Consider the following 20,439-nt stretch of genomic DNA (forward strand, 5'->3'; position numbering starts at 1 on the left):
TTTTTGAGGGCTCTTGATGCATCTTCCATTCCTATTCAAGTTGTGCAAATATCATTATCATATTAGATTTAGTGACATTGATCACAGAGCAGGAAAAATAGGGATTTACGAATGAAGACTAGATTTTTAGCTGGAACCAACTGCGATCCAGGAGATAGTTGGGGTTATCACATAAGCTACATAATAGGTACACCTTTGAGGACAAGATGTAAATCATATTGTTTGAATAGTAAGGAAACATTAGTTCAAAAGGTTGTTAGAATATTTTACTATCCTTTTTCATTTTTCATTAGAGCATCAAAGATAAAAATGCATCTCAAGTTAAGGAGAAGTCCTATTTCAAGCTCGCTGCTTGCACATCACAACTTTTTTCAACTAGTGATGGCGGTGTTAATTTCTTGTGTGAACCCGATAGAGTGCTCACCTTGCAATTTTTCAGCAAAGGCGGCGGCGGCAAGATCTCAGATATGACCATCTATGGAGATCGATTCTTTATTTTGCACAATGAAGAGAATTGTTCGATGTTTGGGAAACTCTCAACATTGTTAATGGTTGTTATGATGACACTTCGCTAGCTATATTTTCTTAGTTTATAGAGATTTATTTCACTGTACAACAATATGAGTCAAGATATTTTGGCTTGAAACAAAAATAGGGATTTTTTTTTAATGGTCACAGTCTATGGAAGTAGCAGTGTGAGATATGGAAATGCCCATCTGTGACTGCATTTAGAGAGTACTAATTATTATCATTATCTATAATGTGAATCTTCTGACTTGTAAATATTAATTGATGATTGTAATTATTATTATTATATAATATTTAATAGTGTTATTGTCCTGGTCTCATGGTATTCAACTATACTCTTCCCTTTTTGTTGTTACACATAGTATGTGGAATTCATTTTTATGGAAAAGGAAGCATATAGGTAACTCAAGAAGTCATAGAGTTAGAGTTATGTGGGAGATACTAGGGAGCACGTACTTTCTCACCCCATATTATTATTATTATTATTATTATTTATTTACTCCCTTTTCTTGCCTTTTCTTTTCATAAGAAATAAATGATTTTTTCGCAGTTTCTATCTAACCATTTTCTCAACCTTGCCATTTTGAGTAGCTATGCATGAGAGTTTTCCATGTTGAGGGTTCCAAACTGAAGAATATCACAGAGGCAAGAACACCATTCTGGTGCATTTTCCTTTCTATTTTTTTTATTTTATGTATAAAATGGCACAATAACATCTATATTAGATGAGAATCAAATGAATTTATGTTAGTTTTTTGTGCATTGAATGGGAGCCGAGTATGGTCTAATAGAACACATCTGTCGATTAAGATATTTATAGATTATTATCTCTGTAAATATATTTCTTCGCAATCTTGCCATAATTTTCTTTTCTATCTATCCAATCTGATGGGCTGCAAAAATTTAATGTATGATTTGCAAGCAAAAGGAAAGGAAAAGGGAGGAGGAGCATGGAAATGGAGATGAAACAAGCACGAGAAGCTATAAGGAAAGTTGCGATCTTTTAACAATTTTAGCTTTATTTCTTTATGAGTTCCAAATCTCCTTTGATTTTGTAAACCACACCGTTCATATTCTTTTTCTACTTGTTGCTTTGGGCAGTTACAGTGTTTGTGTTTGAATTACATGAAGGTTACAATAATGTCAGTGCCAATTTGAACGACCTCAAGTTTAAAAGTTTCTGCAGGGTACTGGACTGGCAACTAGATTCAATGCTTCAAAGATTTGTTGACTCTTGATTGCCCTTGATGACCAAAAAAAAAAAGGTAACTGCTTCAAGCTTCATCTTTTAGCAGGTATATGGCTAAAAGCACACTGTGCAAAGATAGCTTCCAAAATTTGTTTTGTAATGGTACAAGAACCTATGTGTCTAGAATAGAACCCATCTAAGAGAAAAAAATCTATGCCATTATGCACCAGATTTGGAGTGAATATTCTTCTTTATCCTTTTAATCTCTCTACATTGCTCTTGGGAAATAATGCTTTGGTTTGTAATAATGGACAAACCCTGTTCCTTGACAACATTATTGCATTCTATATATGATTTGGTAAACACAATTCAGTTGATTCAACAATTTTCTTGAATATAGAGTCTTTTTTCAATTTTCTTTTACCAATTTTTTTGGTAGATATCTTTAATAAAATTATTATTAGTTTTAAAAATAAAGGATGTTATAATTGAAAGATTGAAAAATAAAGTTTATAAATCATTATATTTAATAATAATAATTCTATTTTAATAAATATTTCAGAAATAAAAATCAGTCTATAAAATTATTATATTGCAATGATACAATAAAAAAATAAATCAAGTATATTTTAGTAATATGGTCATTTTGTTCATTGTAGGATATAATTCATAGAAATCATCTTAAAAATATATTATTAATCAACCTTGGTAAACTAAAGATAATAAAAATAGGTTTCATTGTTTCAATTAAATCTGTATATAATTTTGATTTTAGATATCAAAGTAAACCTGCTAAAATAAACACAATAAAAAATAAGATGAAATTAGTACATTATAGAATTAACTATTCTTCTCAACAAACTTACTAAAAAGAACAAAATGTAAAACATGAAAAAATTAGTGCATTCCAAAAGCTATTCTTTATTATGGTTTCTCATTATTTTAACTAAAGTTAGAGAGAATTCCTTTTGACAACAAACTTGCTAAAATGAACACAATGTAAAAAGTGAAGAAATTAGTACATTCTAAAATTAAACATCATTCTATTTTTCTCTATTTTTCAATTAAACCCATATGGAATTCTTAGGCTAGGGTCCCATGGATGGGGGCTTCCTAAAAAATAGAGCAAGTGTTGCTCAGATTTTTTAGGACAATTTCTAGCCCCACCCCTTTTGCACCCACTCAAATTTGCATGTCTAAAAAGTAGGGGCTGTTATGTTTTTGGAAAAGATTCCAAATAATCCCATAGCACAAAAAAAAAATTCTTCATGGGACCATCTCTTCCACATAAATAGAGCCCAAGCCCCTCCCATGAGACCCCAGTACTAAAATAAATAAATGTAAAAGGTGAAGAAATTAGTATATCCCAAAATTAATCCTTATTTTAATTATTTTAATGTTTCTATTAAACCTATATAAAATTCTTATTCACAATAAACTTTTTAATTGAACAAAATGTAAAATGTGAAGAAATTAATACATCCTGAAATTAATATGGATGTGTTAAACAAGGGGAAATATCAATTTTAAAGGTAATTGGATATTGATAAATTTAATTGGAAACCATAGAAGAAAGACAAATGAACAATATTCAACTAGGATTAGGATTAGGGTTTAATTAGAGTAAGACTTAGAGGTAATTGGATATTGATAAATTTTATCTCAAACCATAGAAGAAAGACAAATGAACAATATTCAATTAGGATTAGGATTAGGGTTTAATTAGAGTAAGACTTAGAGGTAATTGGATATTGATAAATTTTATCTCAAACCATAGAAGAAAGACAAATGAACAATATTCAATTAGGATTAGGATTAGGGTTTAATTAGGGTAAGACTTAAAGTTCAAATTTAATTAGGGTTATTATTAGTGTAAGAAACAAAATTATGAATAGGCTTATAATTATCCATAGAATTAAATAATAAAGTTAGAATTAGAATTAGAGATATGGTTTAGAGTTAAATTATGGTTAAGGTTAGGGTTATAGTTCAATTAGTGTTAAAGTTAAGATTAGTGTTCAATTTGATTAGAATTAGTTTGGGGTGTAATTATGGTTAGGGCTCAAGTAGAGTTATAAGATAAATATTTGAGTTAGGGTCATATTATGATTATAGTTCACATATGGTTACGATTAAGGTTAGGGTTCAATTGGGGTTAGATTTCAGATTCAATTAGGGTGATGGTTAAAGTTAAGTTATGGTTCAATATGGGGAAATTATTGCACTAGGGTTAAAGTTGACTTTAATGTTAGTTTGCAATTTGGGTTAGGTTTTAGTAAAGGTTTAAATCATGGGGTTTAATTAAACTTAAGATTAGAGTTCAATTAGTGTTATAAAATAAATATCCAATTCACTTGGTTAGGGTTAAATTGTGCTTAGAATTCAAATACGGTTAGGTTTAGGGTTAAAGTTATGGCTAGAGTTGGGGGTAAAGTAGGGTTAACACTTAATTATAATTATGATTAGGGTTTTAATTAGGGTTATCCTTAAGGTTAAAATTCAATCAAGGTTAGGGTTGGTGTAAAAAATAGCATTATGAGTCTCCTTATAATTATGGTTTTAAAAAGTTAGAATCATAATTAGAGCTAGGATTAGAATTAGAATTAGAGATATGGTTAAAATTAGTATTGAATTATGATCAATTTTTGGGTTAAGGTTTAATTAAGCTAAAATTTAAGGTTATAGAACAATTTGGGTTAGGGTCCTATTAGAGTTATATAAGAGAAATATTTGAGTTAGCTTTCAATAAGGATTAGTGTTTAAGTTTAATTAGGGTTATGGTTATGGTTAGATTAGGGATCAACTAGGGGAAATTATTAAGTTAGGGTTAGGATTCAATTAGAGTTAAAATAATGGGTTTTAATTATATTTAATGTTATAGACGAGTGAGGGTTAGGGTTAGGGTTGTAATTGTTATTACAATTTATCTTAATGTTATCTAAATTTTATTATAAATTCACTTATCAGTAAGGTTTAATTAGGGTTAGGGTTAAGTAGGGTTATTGTTTAAATAGGGTTGATATTGGTGTAAGTGTTAAATTAAGATTATGGTTAGGGTTCAATTATATAATGGTATAAATAGGGTTAGAGATAAATTATTAATCATTATCATATTGTTAACCCTAATTCTATCTCTAATAGTAAACCTAACCCTAATCATAACCTAACCTTATCCCTAATCTTAACCCTAATCCTAATTCTATTTCTAACCCTGCTCTTAATCTATCACTAAGCTCAAACTTTAACGTTAAAACAAACAATAACCATACTATTAACCCTATTTCTATCTTTATCTCTATCCCTAACCCTGATCCTAACCCTAACCCTAACCCTATATATATATATATATATATACACACACACACACACACACATGCTAGCATATCCTAACCCCAACCCTAACCCCAATAACATATTTGTATTGAACCTTTTGAATGTTGCAAATATTTACTTGCATAGCTTTTGTTTGTAGTTGATTTATTCATATTTATGAATATTAAAATATTTTAAAATTTCATATCTCTCGGCGAATTTTACATAGATTTTTTGAAATATATGTATACTAGTTTACTTTAGGTGTCCTAGGTAGTCATTGGTATTTTAATTTTAATTTTATTTTTATAGAGAATAAATACTAAGCTGCCATTTGTATTTTGACCCTTGGTAAATTTTTAAAGAAAAACGGTTGCTTCAATAATTTATTGTCTAGCTCCTAAATTTAAATATTATTTTTTTAATAATAAAAAAGTTATAATTTTGGGCAGTGATAAAGTTTAAGTATCTTTAATTAAATATTAATATCAAAGCTAAAAAATGAAATAAAAATAGTTAGTTATATTTTTATAGAAGAAAGTAGTGAAATTTATTTTTAGTCCTGGCCGAGACTAATGTTTTTGACTCACACTTTTTCACTTAATTTCATTTTGAAAAATGTGTCAAACATTTATTATATAGTTTAAATTATAGTTTAGGATAATTAATTTATTTATTAATATCATTTTTCTTTTTATTTTTACATTTTTCTGAAACTATTAGAAAAAATATTCTTGACAAAATATGATAGCATCCATAGAGTCACCGGCGTGTCACTATGAGAAACATCTGGTTAGTATATACACATAGTATATCAATAATTTTTCAAAATCCTCATTTTTCTTGACCTTCAATGTAGTAAATTTATTTATTTTTTAAGCTCAAAACAGAAAAATCGAGCACAATATTTTTTTTCATTTCTAAAATCTAGAATTCTCTGTACAATTTTAATAATAAAAAAAATCTCACCAAATACAATCTCTTTTGAGCAGCTAATACCTCCAATTTTCATGTTCTGGCTCTTGTTTTGCATATTGGTATGGTATCTTTCCATTTTAAATCGTTTATCTGTGCATTAAATTTTAACAACATCAGTCATAAATAGATGTTAAAAATATTTCATGTTGAAGAGCTATTCAGACTACTGTTGCTTGCAGGTTAGGGAAGCAGAAGAAATATTAATTTTTACAACCAAATTTGTTGATGTATTGAGAAGAGTTGAAATATTTTGTACTTTTAGTGGTCCGGTCCAATTTCCATGTGGGGGTTAATTATAAAGGGCATCATTTAAGAAGATGAAAAGGAAAGCATATGCCATAAGCCTTCAAATTTGTGAAGATTCTGTTGTTTGAGTAATTATACTCATTTGCACTTGTCCAAATTATGTGGAAGTGGCAGATTGGTTATGAGGTTGTTTTTGCATTTTACTAAATTTTCAATAGTTAATGTTGAATGTTCAAACCCATAGACCTTAATGTCCATTGTTTTAAGAATTTTGGCTCATTATAAGGCTTAATGATGTTTGACAATGTAATTAACATTTGAAAAGCTATCAAATATGTTTTTTAGTATTACAATTATAACATTGTGTGTAATTCACTATTGTCACACAATGATGTTTTGACAATGTAATTTAATAGTTGAAAAGCTATAAAATGTGCATTTGCGTAACATTGTGTTTTTAGTATTATATATAATTCACTGCCCTCAAGATGCATAGAAACATATCATATTTCGTATGCTTCCTAGATTTCCAACACTTTTCATTGTTAATGTTGATGATAATTATTGAGATCTTCATAGTATTCAATGTCTAACTCATTTGTTTATTTTATCCTTTATATCAGATGTCAATTAAGCCATTCAGAGATGCTAAGTGTCATCTTCTACCTTCTAAAGGTATCTCCTCCAACATGTCTCCTGGTCACCATGAGGCATGCCTATCTCTGAAAAATTCACTCACTCCAAGATACTTGTGTCCAAGTTTGAGTGATGTTTACTGATATATGCCAATTAAAATTTATTTTCTCTCATGCCAATTAGCTTTGATGGGTGCTTCCCTTGAGCCCCTATAATGGGAAGGTTGTTTGGTCAGACATGGATCTCCCTCCTGCCCAAAATTCAGATTCGACTATCAGGACATATAGATGCTGAAATAATAACTATATTTGTATAATTTCCAAGTAATAAAAAGAAACCAGAATTATGTTCAAAATGTCAAGGGAAAGAAGCTAGGGTTCATACATGGGTTTACATTCCAATTTAAAGTGCTAAATCATGAAACATCGCAAAGTTCAAAAGCCTTAATATAGTATTATGACAATAAGCCATTAACTTTGAAGTTAAAAATTTCAATTAGAGTGTTAAGAAACTTACCATCCATCTTTGTCTGTATGACCATTACTTGGTCAGGGTGTTAGATCATCTGCAACCATGCGTGGGTATTGACTCTAGAGATATAAACAAGCATTATAAAAAGAGAATTCCATGAAATGAAACAATGGAAAAAAGATGGCTAGACAAATCAGTTTAAATAATAGGATCCAGTTATATGTGGACATCAATGTTTGAGTTAGAGTAATTCCCTACGATCTACAAAAAGGCACATAATTACAAACTTAGAATTCAAGGAATGTTTATAAGAATTGTCAATAGAGAAATATAATTAAGTGTACATTAACAAACAAGTTTTCATTATCTCAATTGTATCATCATGTGTGTTAAATGAATTCATGAGTACCAATGGTACTTTGCAATCATATTTGTTGTTCAGAGACTGTAGTAACAATTGAGACAAATTATTAAAACTTGTAGTCATAATGAAGAGTACATTGTTAGGATAACCTAAGTAGGTGATCTCGTGCAACAACAAACAAAGAGGAATTTGATAAATCACACATAAAAGTGATACAGTAGAAAACATGGTCATATAATCCTATGCCATTGCAGTGGAATTTGAAAAAAAAATGACATTGTAATTATACCAAAGTAAATTTCAATTTTAATACAAAAAGGAACGATTGGGTTGTCCTAACTACAAGATTTTGTGCTCCAAACCAATCAAGAACTTCTCACATGAAATAAATTTGCCCCTACCATAATATGTCCAGCCATTTTAGGCCATTGAGAAATGAACACTGGCTATGTAATTAGAACATTGAAAGCTTCATTTTTTATTCCCTATACATATGTAGTCTATTGTAACTAGTGGATCCTACATAGTACTTACACAAATCACAAATTTTCATCACAATAAATAAATTTAAAAATAAAAGTTTGATTGTAGCGAATATCAAGGAGCACTTGCATTTCAAAGCATTTTAGAAGTGAAATAGTGGATTACAATTAGATCAAAGAAAGAATCATTTTGTATACCATAAGCATTGTTAGGCCGCCCTAAGTAAAGGATATCATGCAACAACTAGTCCAAAAATTTGATCTCTCATAAATGAAAATGAAAGAGTTGATGATATCAATGGCATATCGTCCAATGTTATTTCGATGCAGTTTAAAAGTTCAATCTGATATTGTTACAACATCAAAGTAATTCTCAATTCTAATGCTAAAAGGCAAGATGGGGTTATCCTAAATAGAAGACCCTGTGCACCAAACCCATCAAGAAGACTCTTATTGAAAGGAATCTAAGGTATGGAAAATACTTCCTAATGCTAATCTAGTGGGGGAGATAGTGCGAATTTTCTTACAAATATTCTACTACAGAAATAGAAACACATTCATAGAGAGATAATAAACATGAATAAAGATAAACAATGAACACAAGATTTATTATGGGGAAATCCCTTTCGAGTAAAAAACCCCACACTCCAAAAGCACAGTACTTTGTATTCTAGCAATCAAAATCTTAGAATACAATGCCAATACTTAGCTTCTTCAACAAGAGTCTACAACTACAACCCACAACCTAGATTAATTTCGGCAGCATAACACTTCACCTGCAAACATTACATATCTAACACTCCTCAAGACTACCTTTTATAAAGAAATAAAACTCAAGAGGAAGCTTCTAGATGAAGCATCAAGATGAGGTCATGCATAACATTTGGCCCTTTTTTTTGGCCACCAAAAATAAGGCAAGTGACACATGTACGTCTCGAAATGACTTCCCATTCAAACCTCCTAAGTTGGGCACTCAAAATTTACCATTTTGAGGTATGACAGATGCTCTTACGTATCTTACAACTATCATAACTTATAATGCTTACATTTGTAGGAGAATTTGTCATAAATGACTAATTTTATCTTATTCTCTTACAAATCGTCATAACCCTCTTCATACAAAAGGTAACTCCTACCACTTATCCATTCTATCATAGAATCTGTCATAGGTCGACACTTGTCAGGATCCTCACATGGGATGCCTACCTCCACATGTGCAACATATGTGTCATACAGTCATTGCTATGTAGGATGCCACCAAGCCTATAGATCCCACTAGATGACTAGACATTTGTAGGCAATAAATAAAATAATAAATTAATAAATAAATGTATAAGCCAATGTTAGGATTTTTAAAGGTTGAGACACCTTAATCCCAACATTCTCCCACTTGTCCAAGACCTTTCAAATAGCCCATAAATCAACTACAGGGGGCCAAGAGGCCCATAGAATTGGAAAACCATATGAACATCTCTGTGGTCACTGGTTTCATTAATGCATCCGCAACATTCATCAAAGTGTCAACCTTCTCTAATTTTACCATCCCATCCTCTACCATATCTCAAGCAAAATGAAACTAAGCGTCAATGTGCTTCGTTTTGGCATAGAAAGTTAGATTCTTTACTAAGCAAATAACACTCCGACTGTCACAATAGATAGTAATCAATCCTACATCAAATCCAATATCTAAACACAACCATCTAAGACAAATGGATTCCTTACAAGCATGAGTAGCTTCCATATAATTTTCTTCTATCGTGGACAAAGTGACTATAGCTTGCTGCTTACTCATCCAACTAATAGCACCACCATTCATAATGAAAACATAACCACTGGTGGATCTTTTGTTGTCAATGTCACTTTCCCAATCTGAATCCACATATCCAAGAATACTTATAGAATGCCAATGTCTAGTAGGATAACCATGATAACCCAACGAATACTCAGAAGTTCCCCTCAAATATCTGAACACTCTTTTAACTGCATCCCAATGCACCCGTCCAAGTTTAGCCATATATTGACTCAAGACTCCCACTGCTTAGGCAATATCTGGTCTTGTATAGACTATAACATCTATGAGACTACCAACTACACCCGCATATGGTACATTGGCGATGTCCTCCAGCTCAGAAGGAGATTTTGGACAATCCTCCACAGATAATTTTGCTCCCAATGCAACAGGAACTATCATGGATCTACAAGCTATCATGTTGAGTCTCTCCAACACTGAATTCACATACTTGCTCTGGCTTAACCAAATATTTTTGTTAGATATGTCTCTTCTGATCTCTATCCCCAATATGTACCTAGCTGCACCTAAATCATTCATCTCAAACAGTGCTGACAATTGAGACTTCAAGTCAAAAATCAAATGTCCATTCCCAAATAGTAATATATCATCCACATAATATGAAATAATAACAATGCGACCATTATTAGTTTTAAAGAAAACACAATGAGCATATTTAGACCTCTGAAATCTCAAACTCAACACATAGGTACCAAACTTTTGGTACCACAACCTAGGAGACCGTTTCAAATGATACAAAGACTTTTTCAACTTGCAAACCAGATTTTCTTTACCTTTCACTACAAAATGCTCTGGCTGTGACATATAATCTCTTCCTCCAAATCACCATGAATGAATGTTGTCTTCACATCCATTTGCTCGATTTCCCAATCATGAACTATAGGAAGTAATAACAAGAACCGAATGGATGTCAGCGTTTCAATAGAAGAGAAAATCTCACCATAATCTATTTCCTCAACCTAGAAATACCCCTTTGTGAACAATTATGCTTTATGCTTCTCAACACTACCATCAAGACCCAACTTTTTCTTGAGCACCCATTTGCATCCCACAGGCTTACTTCCTCCAGGTAAGGGTTCCAGATCTCAAGTATTGTTCTTGTTCAAAGATGTCATCTCATCATTCATGGCATCCATCTAGGAATATGCATCATGCATACCCATAGCTTCTCTAATAGTCCTAGCGTCAGCAGTGTTAGCAATCAAAGCAAAAAAAAAACTAGAATCTTATAATGAATATCCAAACCTATTTGGTGCATACCCATATCTATTAGGTTGTTTCCTATCATGAGTAGACATCCTCAAAGGCTGAGGTTGAGGTTATTCATCTTCATCACAACTTTTAGAGCTACTAGAACTCTCCTCATCATTGGGTCCACTAGGAGCTCGTAGTTCTTCTTTCTCAGCGGTAGAAGGAATCTGAACTACCTCATTTTTTTTCTCTTCTTTCTCTGGTTGTAGCTCAATAGTCGAAGGTTTCATCTCTCTTAAAATAACACTTTTTCTATAGATAACCTTCTCTAACACTGGATCCCAAAACTTGTACCCTTTTACACCGAAACCATACCTGATAAAGATACACTTCTTTGCCTTGTTCTCCAACTTAGATCTCTTTTCATTCGAAACATGAGCATAAGCTTCACAACCAAATACCTCCATAGGTGTCTTATCAACAAGTGTTGATGTAGGAGATCTGTTTACTAGATAGCAGGTAGTGGCTACCACTTCAGCCCAAAAATTTTGTTTGAGGGCAACACCACTAAGCATACTCTTAGCCCTCTCCATAAACTTCTTATTCATCCTCTCAACAACTCCATTTTGTTGAGGGGTGTATGGAGTTGTCTTATGTTGGCATTTGACACTCATTGGATTCATATGTTGTCAGTGATGGCAACAAGACTCTATAGAAGGAATACACCGATAGATACCGACATTGGAAGCATATACCGACAGACACCGGTATTGGAGTAATCAAGGTCATAACCAACACCAACACTAGCATCAAGCACTTCTATGAAGCCAACATCAGTTTGGGATCCAAAAAGTTTTATTTGTGAAATCATTTTATAATTATAGATCAGGGCCGACATTGAATATCTTTTATAATGTATTGCAAGCTGACATAAGGCATATTGTTTGGAAATGGTATATAAGTCATTTTATTAGGTCATTGTGACATAGAAGAGTGTATAGGACAAGATAGTAGAATAGTGTGATGTGAAGGATATGTATGTGCATCATTTGTATGCGAAAGTTATATCGTGCAATGATCAGTAGATGGTTTGTAAAGCATTCTTGGATAAAAAGAGATATCGGTAAAAGGGTTTAAGAACCGGTACAGAATAGAGCTATAACTGAAACTCTTTTTGGCATAGCAGATGCATTTTGTGAGTTCACCATTATTTGTTTTCTCTCAACAGAAGCTTGTATTCAGTGAGACACTTGTGTGTTGAGCAGTGTGCTCTAGGCAGTCTGCCTTCTTGCATGTGCATGTCCCCATACTATGTAATATCTTTCATATGGCCAGTGAATTGATATTGTGGGTCACAAATCCCACTGTGGTTTTTCCTCTTTGAGTTTTTCCACATATAAAATTCTATGTGTTATGATGTTCATTCATGTTTATGGTGTTCACTCATTTGGCTAGTTTATTTACTTCATGTTATATGTTTCTTCATTTACCGGTTTACATGTGTATGTTATAATAAGTTAAAATCTTGTTATACTAGTAGAACACTGATTCACCCCCCCCTCTCAGTGTTCTTGGATTCCTTCAATTCCAACAATTGGTATGAGAGCTTGGTGCCTCAGAGGAAGTTTAACAGCTTGAGGAAGATCCTGAAACTAGAATCATTAAACATGGATATGGAGAAGCAACTTGAGATGGCACTTGAGGATTATGATGTTGAAAGGTTGAAGAACTTAAAGCTACAAGATGAATTGAATTCTGCTAATGAATTCATTCTTGTTGTACAAGAAAGGTTATCATCACCTCAAGCTAGGAGGAAGGAACTTTTGCAAAACTAGGATGATGAAGAGAAAAATGCACTTAAGGAACAATGTTAGAAACTGAATCAAGAAAACATGCTCATGAAGAATGAAATGCAACACCTGACTATGAGGATGTCAACAGATATTGAGGACAGAAAGAAGAAGGAAAAAAATCTTGTTGTATCTTTGAAGAACAAATTTGAAGAATGTGGCAGATTGGCTCATGAGAATGATCCGTTGAAAACTAATTTGGTACAATCCTGGAATAATGAACAAGAGTTGGAGAGACAAATAATAACTCTGAGAAATGATCTGACTACTGCAAGTGAGTATAAAGAAAAATTTTGGATTAGTGTTGCACGGTTGGATGATTTATTGAAAAGACAAAGACTGAGTGAAGATTCTTGATTACTTGGATTTGTACAAGGTGAAAGCTCCAGTACTGCAAATGAAGATCAGACAACCGGTATGCATAACTCATCAGACTAGAGGAAACTGATAAGGCAATCTAATGCTTACAAATTCAATGGTAGATGCTTTGTTTGTAATAAATTTGGGCACATGGCTAAACAATGTAGAAATAGAGAAAAAACTACAATTCAGTTCCCAGTCAATGCACAAACTACAAGAAATATGGTCATAAGTTAGAATATTGTAGAGTGAATGTTAAGTGTCATGCATGTGGAAAATTTGGATATTTGGCTAATAAATGTAGGTCAAGGAATGACACCAGATAGGAAAATCAATTTAAAAGAACAATGTTACATGTTATGCATGCAACAAAATAGGTCATATTGCTAAGTACTGCAAAAGCAAGACTAAACCGGTTAGCAATGACAGAGAAAATAAGAAGGGAAAGTAGAAGTTAGATGAAATACAACAAAATCACACTAAGAGATGGGTTGGAAAGTCTGAAGAACCAAGTGGAGATGCAAGTACACCGATAACTACACCAGTAACTCCACGGGTAGAATAGAGCATTCCTGCATCGACAGGAAATTCCACCGGTAACTGAGGCATATGTCTTAGGGGTTGGCAAATTCATTGTAAATCTTGCATATTCCCTAGAAGAGATCTATAAAGAGATCTGGAGAGTTTTACTGATCATTGATGAAGGTTTAACTGACATAAGACTGTGAAACTGGCATTCGGTAGGGTACACTGCTAAGCATTTATGACAATGAAGAATTAAGGTTTACTCATTGATTAAAAAAGGGAAAATGGACTCATTTTCACTCACTCAACACTCCAACAAACTAGAGCAAAGAAAAGATGAATCACTGGCAATCAAGAGCAAGCAAAGGCATTCTGAAAAGATTTCCAACAATTATTTGAGAAGTAATCAAGATCTTTCAAACCGACGATCATTATCTAGGTATTTTTTGAAATGGCATCCAAATCATCATCTTCTCCTACTTTCATTGCGAATCCCACTATTGTTGAGGTTAAGGATAGGCTTAGACATGTTTTCAAGGAAGTTCCTCAAATTGCAATGAAGGAAGACTCCACTAGCGCATTTTTGAGGGTTCTTAATGGCATAGTTTATGTGGAAGATGTCAGGGCCTATATTCACTATACCTTGGAGGATTTAGGCACTGAGGAGATCAAGGGAATGTGTCAATCTATGATACTAGGAAGCTCTGGACCAATCAAGCCAGAATGACCTACGGTTAACTGGAATCCTATATATACCAAGATTTAAGGATGAAATAATTAGATATGTTCTAAGAAGGGTCCACAATGAATTCATCTTGCTGGATCGACCTTACATGATCACCAAAGTATCAATTTAGGTGGTCAATGGCTTACCCAAAGCTAGATAGGAACCAGGGAAGAAGATCTCCAACACAAAGGTTGAAAAGCTCACCGACACAACCCATGATGGAAGGTCGATGAGGATCAACACCATCAAAGATACAAATGTGAAATTTGCCAGCATGATCATCGGCTACAAGGTGACACAATCAAGTCGATTGAACTATGTTGCTAGTTCCTGTATCCATGTTGCATACCAAATGTTAAATAATAATGGAAAGTATGATTTGTGTGAATGGTTAAGAAGTGAATTAATGTTAAATCTTGGCAAGATCAAAGGTGTCAAGAAAGGAACATTTCGGTTTGGCAATCTTAATGTCTTCTTGATGTTATATTTCATGAATGAGCTACCAGGTTTGGGAAAGAAACATTGGGCTCATGACATACCGGTAGGCATTTAGATTAAAGATGCAATCACCGGTCTTAGTAGCAACAGGGATGAGAAGCTTGTTGGCATTACAATAAGTTTGTTGATATGAGGATATTGAGAAGGTTGTTGGAGATTGATGATATAATTGATAAAGGATGATTACTGTCTTAATAATATTATTTTGTCATTGATGTCAAGCAGTTGATTTTCTGATTCAGTATGATGTTGCCATATCTTAAAAAGTATGTTTTGATGAGTATAAAGATGTCGGTAAGTGACACAGAAAGAATGTAAAAATGAAGGAGAGTAATAAGTTATTCAATGGGCAACTATTACCAAGTTAGATAGTGATAAGATAATGTTATTTTGATTGTTTTGATATCCTATATATGTGTATTCAAGACTGAACAAGAAGGAGAAAAGATCTCATGCAATAGATGAGTAAAAGTTTGATACTGTTCTATTTTACCGAGCAAGGAGCCAGTCGGTAAACACCAAAATTATCACTGCTGGTTAAAGAGGAAAGAAGTTACCGAGTGGCAAGCAAAGCTACCAAGTAAAGTTCAGAATTAACCTAGTATCAACCGAGCAGTAACAGAATGCATTGGATGAATAAATACATTATTAAATGAAGGATGCCAATGAGCTGGAGATTTATAGAAGATTGGAATGACATGCAAGAAGTTTGTTAAGGATCAATGGAAATGAAAATTCAACAGTTAGATCTACAGCACAAATTGAATGGTCTTAACCATGCACAAGTACCAAGGAAGGAATACACGTTCCAAGGAAAGATAAAACATTTTTCAGTTCAAAGGATTTAATGAACCTAATCAAGTTTGAAGATCTGATGGCTACAATTAATCATGAGAAATGTGATTAAGGAGATTAAGCAGTTAGGAATTGCTTATAAATAAGAAAAATTTGATGAAGAATATATGTAGGCAAATAGAAGAACAACGATGTTGCTAGAGAGATTACCGAGTGCAGAAGATTGAAGATCTGATCAAAGAACAGATTGAGAAGCCCAGCAAGGATGAAGATAAGTCTTATGACAAGATTATTTTGAGCACATAGAGTCTTCTTTAGCATTTTAGATGTGAAGTTGCAGATATATTTTACTACTGTTATTTATTTTTGTAAGTGACAGGAAATCTCTTAACCGAGTGGACCTAACAGTCTTATTTGTAAATCCTCTAGCAAGGTAACATTCTGAATGAGTGTTTGAAATCCTTTGACAAGGTCACTTCTAACAAAGTGCAAGATTCGAATAGATTTGAGGGAAACCCCTTGACCGGGCCTTATCTAGCAATGTGTTTATGTAATCTGTAACAGGATTGGCTTTTAACTGAGCATACTCTAGAAGAGTATATTTTCTTTGTGGGTTCGAAATCCCATAGTGGTTTTTCCCTATTTGGGTTTCCATGTTAAATATGGTGTTAAATGTGTTTTGATGTTTTAAGTTTATCAGTTTATGAATTTGAATGTTTTACTATCATTGTTGCATATCATGTAAGTTCTACCGAGGTTGAATCTGAGAAGAATTTTCTATTATGAGTTTATTTGATTCACCCCCCCCTCTCATCCAACTAACAGTTGGTATTAGAGCTTGGACTCCAAAAGAAAAGTTTAAAGGAACTTGAGGCAAGATCCGAAGATGTATAAAAGGGATGCACCAAAGTTGAACAAGTCAAGTTTCTCCACATGGTAGAAAAGGATGAGGTTTTGTTTATCAGGAATTGGAGAATATGCAACATATTATCTGGAGAATGATTACACTGCACCTAGCACCTACCCTATGACGATGGAAGAAATAAAGGAAAAGGAAGAACATATTCAAGCTATGATTGAAATAACATCAACATTGACTAACTCAGAGTTTAATGATCTAGAAGGTTGTAACAATGCCAAAGCTATGTGGAATAAGCTTATATCTGTGTATGGTGGTGATGAACATGTTCAAAGAGAAAAAGTTGACAGTCTAAGAGGACAACTTGAATCCATGAGAATGAATGAAGGTGAAAACATAATACAATATAGTACAAGGTTAAAGGAAGCTGTCAATCAAATCAAAGGAGCAGGAGGAACTATTGAAGAAAAGGATGTAACAAGTAAGTTGCTAAGAACACTTCTACCTTCTTATGCCATTAGATTCTCTGCAATTAATAAATTAAGTTCTGTACCAAACATGCTAGTCTCTTTGGATGCTACTATCGGTAAGCTACATGCTTTTGAGTTAAGTAATTTTGATAACAGTGGGTCTCTAGTAAACAAAGTTGAATCTACATTCAGTTCTTTTCATCGTGGTGAATCTAATGATTACAATGATAGAATGTATAAGTATGCTAAAGGAAATCACAGTGGAGCAAGTGAGAGATTTTGCAAAAACATGGAAGAAGTACACAAACTATATGAGGAAATCAGAAAGCAAGAAGAATTTGAAGCATTATTGGCCAGAAGGTTACCGAGAGGTAAAGGTAAGTATAAAGGAAAACTACCTTTGAAATGTTTTAACTATGATAAAATTGGACATATGGCTTCTAACTATCCTAACAAATAATTTAGTGAAAAGAGAGAATACCGAGATGGCAGACAGAAAGACAACCAATATAGAGGACACCAAGACTTCAGAAGGGGAGATAGAAAGACATGCCTAGTAGCTGATGAGGAATCCAAAGATGATAAATCTGATGAGACTAAGATAGAGGAAGTTGTATATGTGGCTATCAAAGATGGATCAGATGAAGAAGGTATGAAGAAAAAGCCTTAATATCACACATAAATAATAATGATTCTTGGATCATAGATAGTGGATGCTCACATCACAAGACAGGTGATAACCACAAGTTTATTAAATTAAAAGATTATGATGGAGCTTATGTAAGATTTGGTAATGATGCACCATGTCCAGTGAAAGGTAAATTTTCTATCACACTTCTTGACAATGCTAAATGTGATGTTGTATTTTGGGTTGAAGGTCTAAGATACAATTTTTTGAGTGTAGCACAACTAAACAATATAGGATACTGAATAGAATTTCAGAAAGGAATTGTCAAAGTTCATGACAAACATGGAAAGTTGGCTGCTACCAAGACTCAAACAAGAGGTAATACATTTCATCTTGACTCAACTCTGAACAATTGTCTGTATGAAAAAATAGAAGATACTTGGTTATGGCATAAAAGGTTTTGTCATGTAAATTTTGATAACCTGATCAAAATAAGTAAGAAGCACCGAGTAAGAGGTCTACCAAGCTTAGAAAAAACCTGAGAATGCTATGTGCCGAGGATGTCAGATGGGTAAGATGACAAAATCAAGCTTTACAAGTAAGTCTCACACTTCTAAAGGAATTTTAGATCTTCTGCACACTGATCTTTGTGGTCCTATGAAAGTTCAAAGTTATTATGGTGATAAATACTTCATATTATTTGTGGATGATTACTCAAGGATGATGTCAATTATGTTTTTAAAAGAGAAATTGGAAGCCTTTCAAATGTTCAAATGGTATAAGGCAAGAGTTGAAAATGAAACAGGAAGACAGTTGAAATGTCTAAGATATGATAGAGGAGGAGAATTCATTTAAGATGAATTTAACTTATTTTGCAATGATCATGGTATAAAGAGACAAGTGTCTGCATTGAGAACACCATAGAAAAATAGAATAGCTGAAAGAAGAAACAGAACTATTATAGATTGTGCCAGAACATTGATGATAGAAAAGAAGAGTACCTCAAACAATTTGGAGAGAAGCAATAAGGACTGCAGTTTACACCTTGAACTGAGTACAACTGAAGAAAGGAACTATGAAGACACCGTATGAAATCTGGTATGACAAGAAAACAAATGTAAGTTATTTTAAAATATTTGGAAGTAGATGTTATGTTCACAAAGATGACAGAAATGGAAAATTTGATCAGAAAAGTGAGGAAGGAACATTTCTTGGTTATTCCTCTAGGAGTAAAGCACTTCAATGTCTGATCAAATCATCTAATAAAATAGTGGAAAGTGCAAATGTGAAAATTGATGAATTTGCTAGAAGGAAGATGAAGGGAACTCGAAAGAACCAGAAGATTACGAAGAGTTTGTATATGTACAACCAAGAAGTCCTACTGAGAAAGCCGATGAAGAAAATAAAGAAAATACTCAGTTACCGAGTGATGAAGAAGATCATAAAAAGCCTACCAAGCCTATATTAGCAAAATATGTCAAAAGAAATCATGCATCAAGTTAGATTATAGGAGATAAGGATGACCCAGTTATGACAAGAAACAAACTAAGATAGAACACATGTTTGATATCTGAGTTTGAACCGAGGATAGTAAAAGAGACATTAAGCAATGAAGATTGGGTGGATGCTATGACAGAAGAGATTGAACAAATCAAGAAAAATGAAACATGGACACTGGTCCCAAGACCGAAAGAGAAAAATGTAATCGGTACAAAGTGGATTTTCATAAATAAGCTAAATGAAAAAGGTGATGTCATTCAGAATAAAGCAAGATTGGTTTGCAAATTTTATGCTCAAGAAGAAGGAATAGACTATGGTGAGACTTTTGCAACTATGGAAAGACTTGAGGGAGTAAGAACATTGTTGGCATATGCTACTTACAAAAATTTCAAGGTATATCAAATGGATGTTAAATCTGTATTTTTGAATGGTATACTAGAAGAAGAAGTTTATATTGAACAGCCTGAAGGATTTATTGAAGAGAAGAATAAAGATCAAGTATGTAAGTTGAACAAAGCTTTATATGGTCTGAAGCAAGCACCTAGAGCATGGTATGAAAGGTTACACTCTTACTTAATAAAGATTGGATTTATAAGGACTAGTGAAAACAGCAACATGTATATGAAGAATGATAAGGAGAATGGAATACTGATGTCAGCCATATTTGTTGATGATATTATTTTTTGTGGAAATGATTCTTTATGCAAGAACTTTGGAAATGAAATGTGCAAAAAATTTGAGATGTCATTAATCGGTGAAATAAAGTATTTTATAGGTTTACAAATTCTGCAAATGCAAAATGGGATTTTCATTACTCAATCCAAATATATAAAGGAAATCTTGAAGAAATTTGGAATAGAGGATTGTAAACCTGTAAGTACTCCTATGACTACTAATTGTAAACTATCAAAGAATGATGAATCTACATCTATTGATGAGACACTTTACCGATCTATGATTGGAAAGTTGTAATATGTAGTTCACAGCAGGCTTGATATAGCACATGGAGTAGGTATAGTT

Source organism: Cryptomeria japonica, chromosome 7 (assembly GCF_030272615.1).
Source record: "Cryptomeria japonica chromosome 7, Sugi_1.0, whole genome shotgun sequence".
Lineage (NCBI taxonomy): Eukaryota > Viridiplantae > Streptophyta > Pinopsida > Cupressales > Cupressaceae > Cryptomeria > Cryptomeria japonica.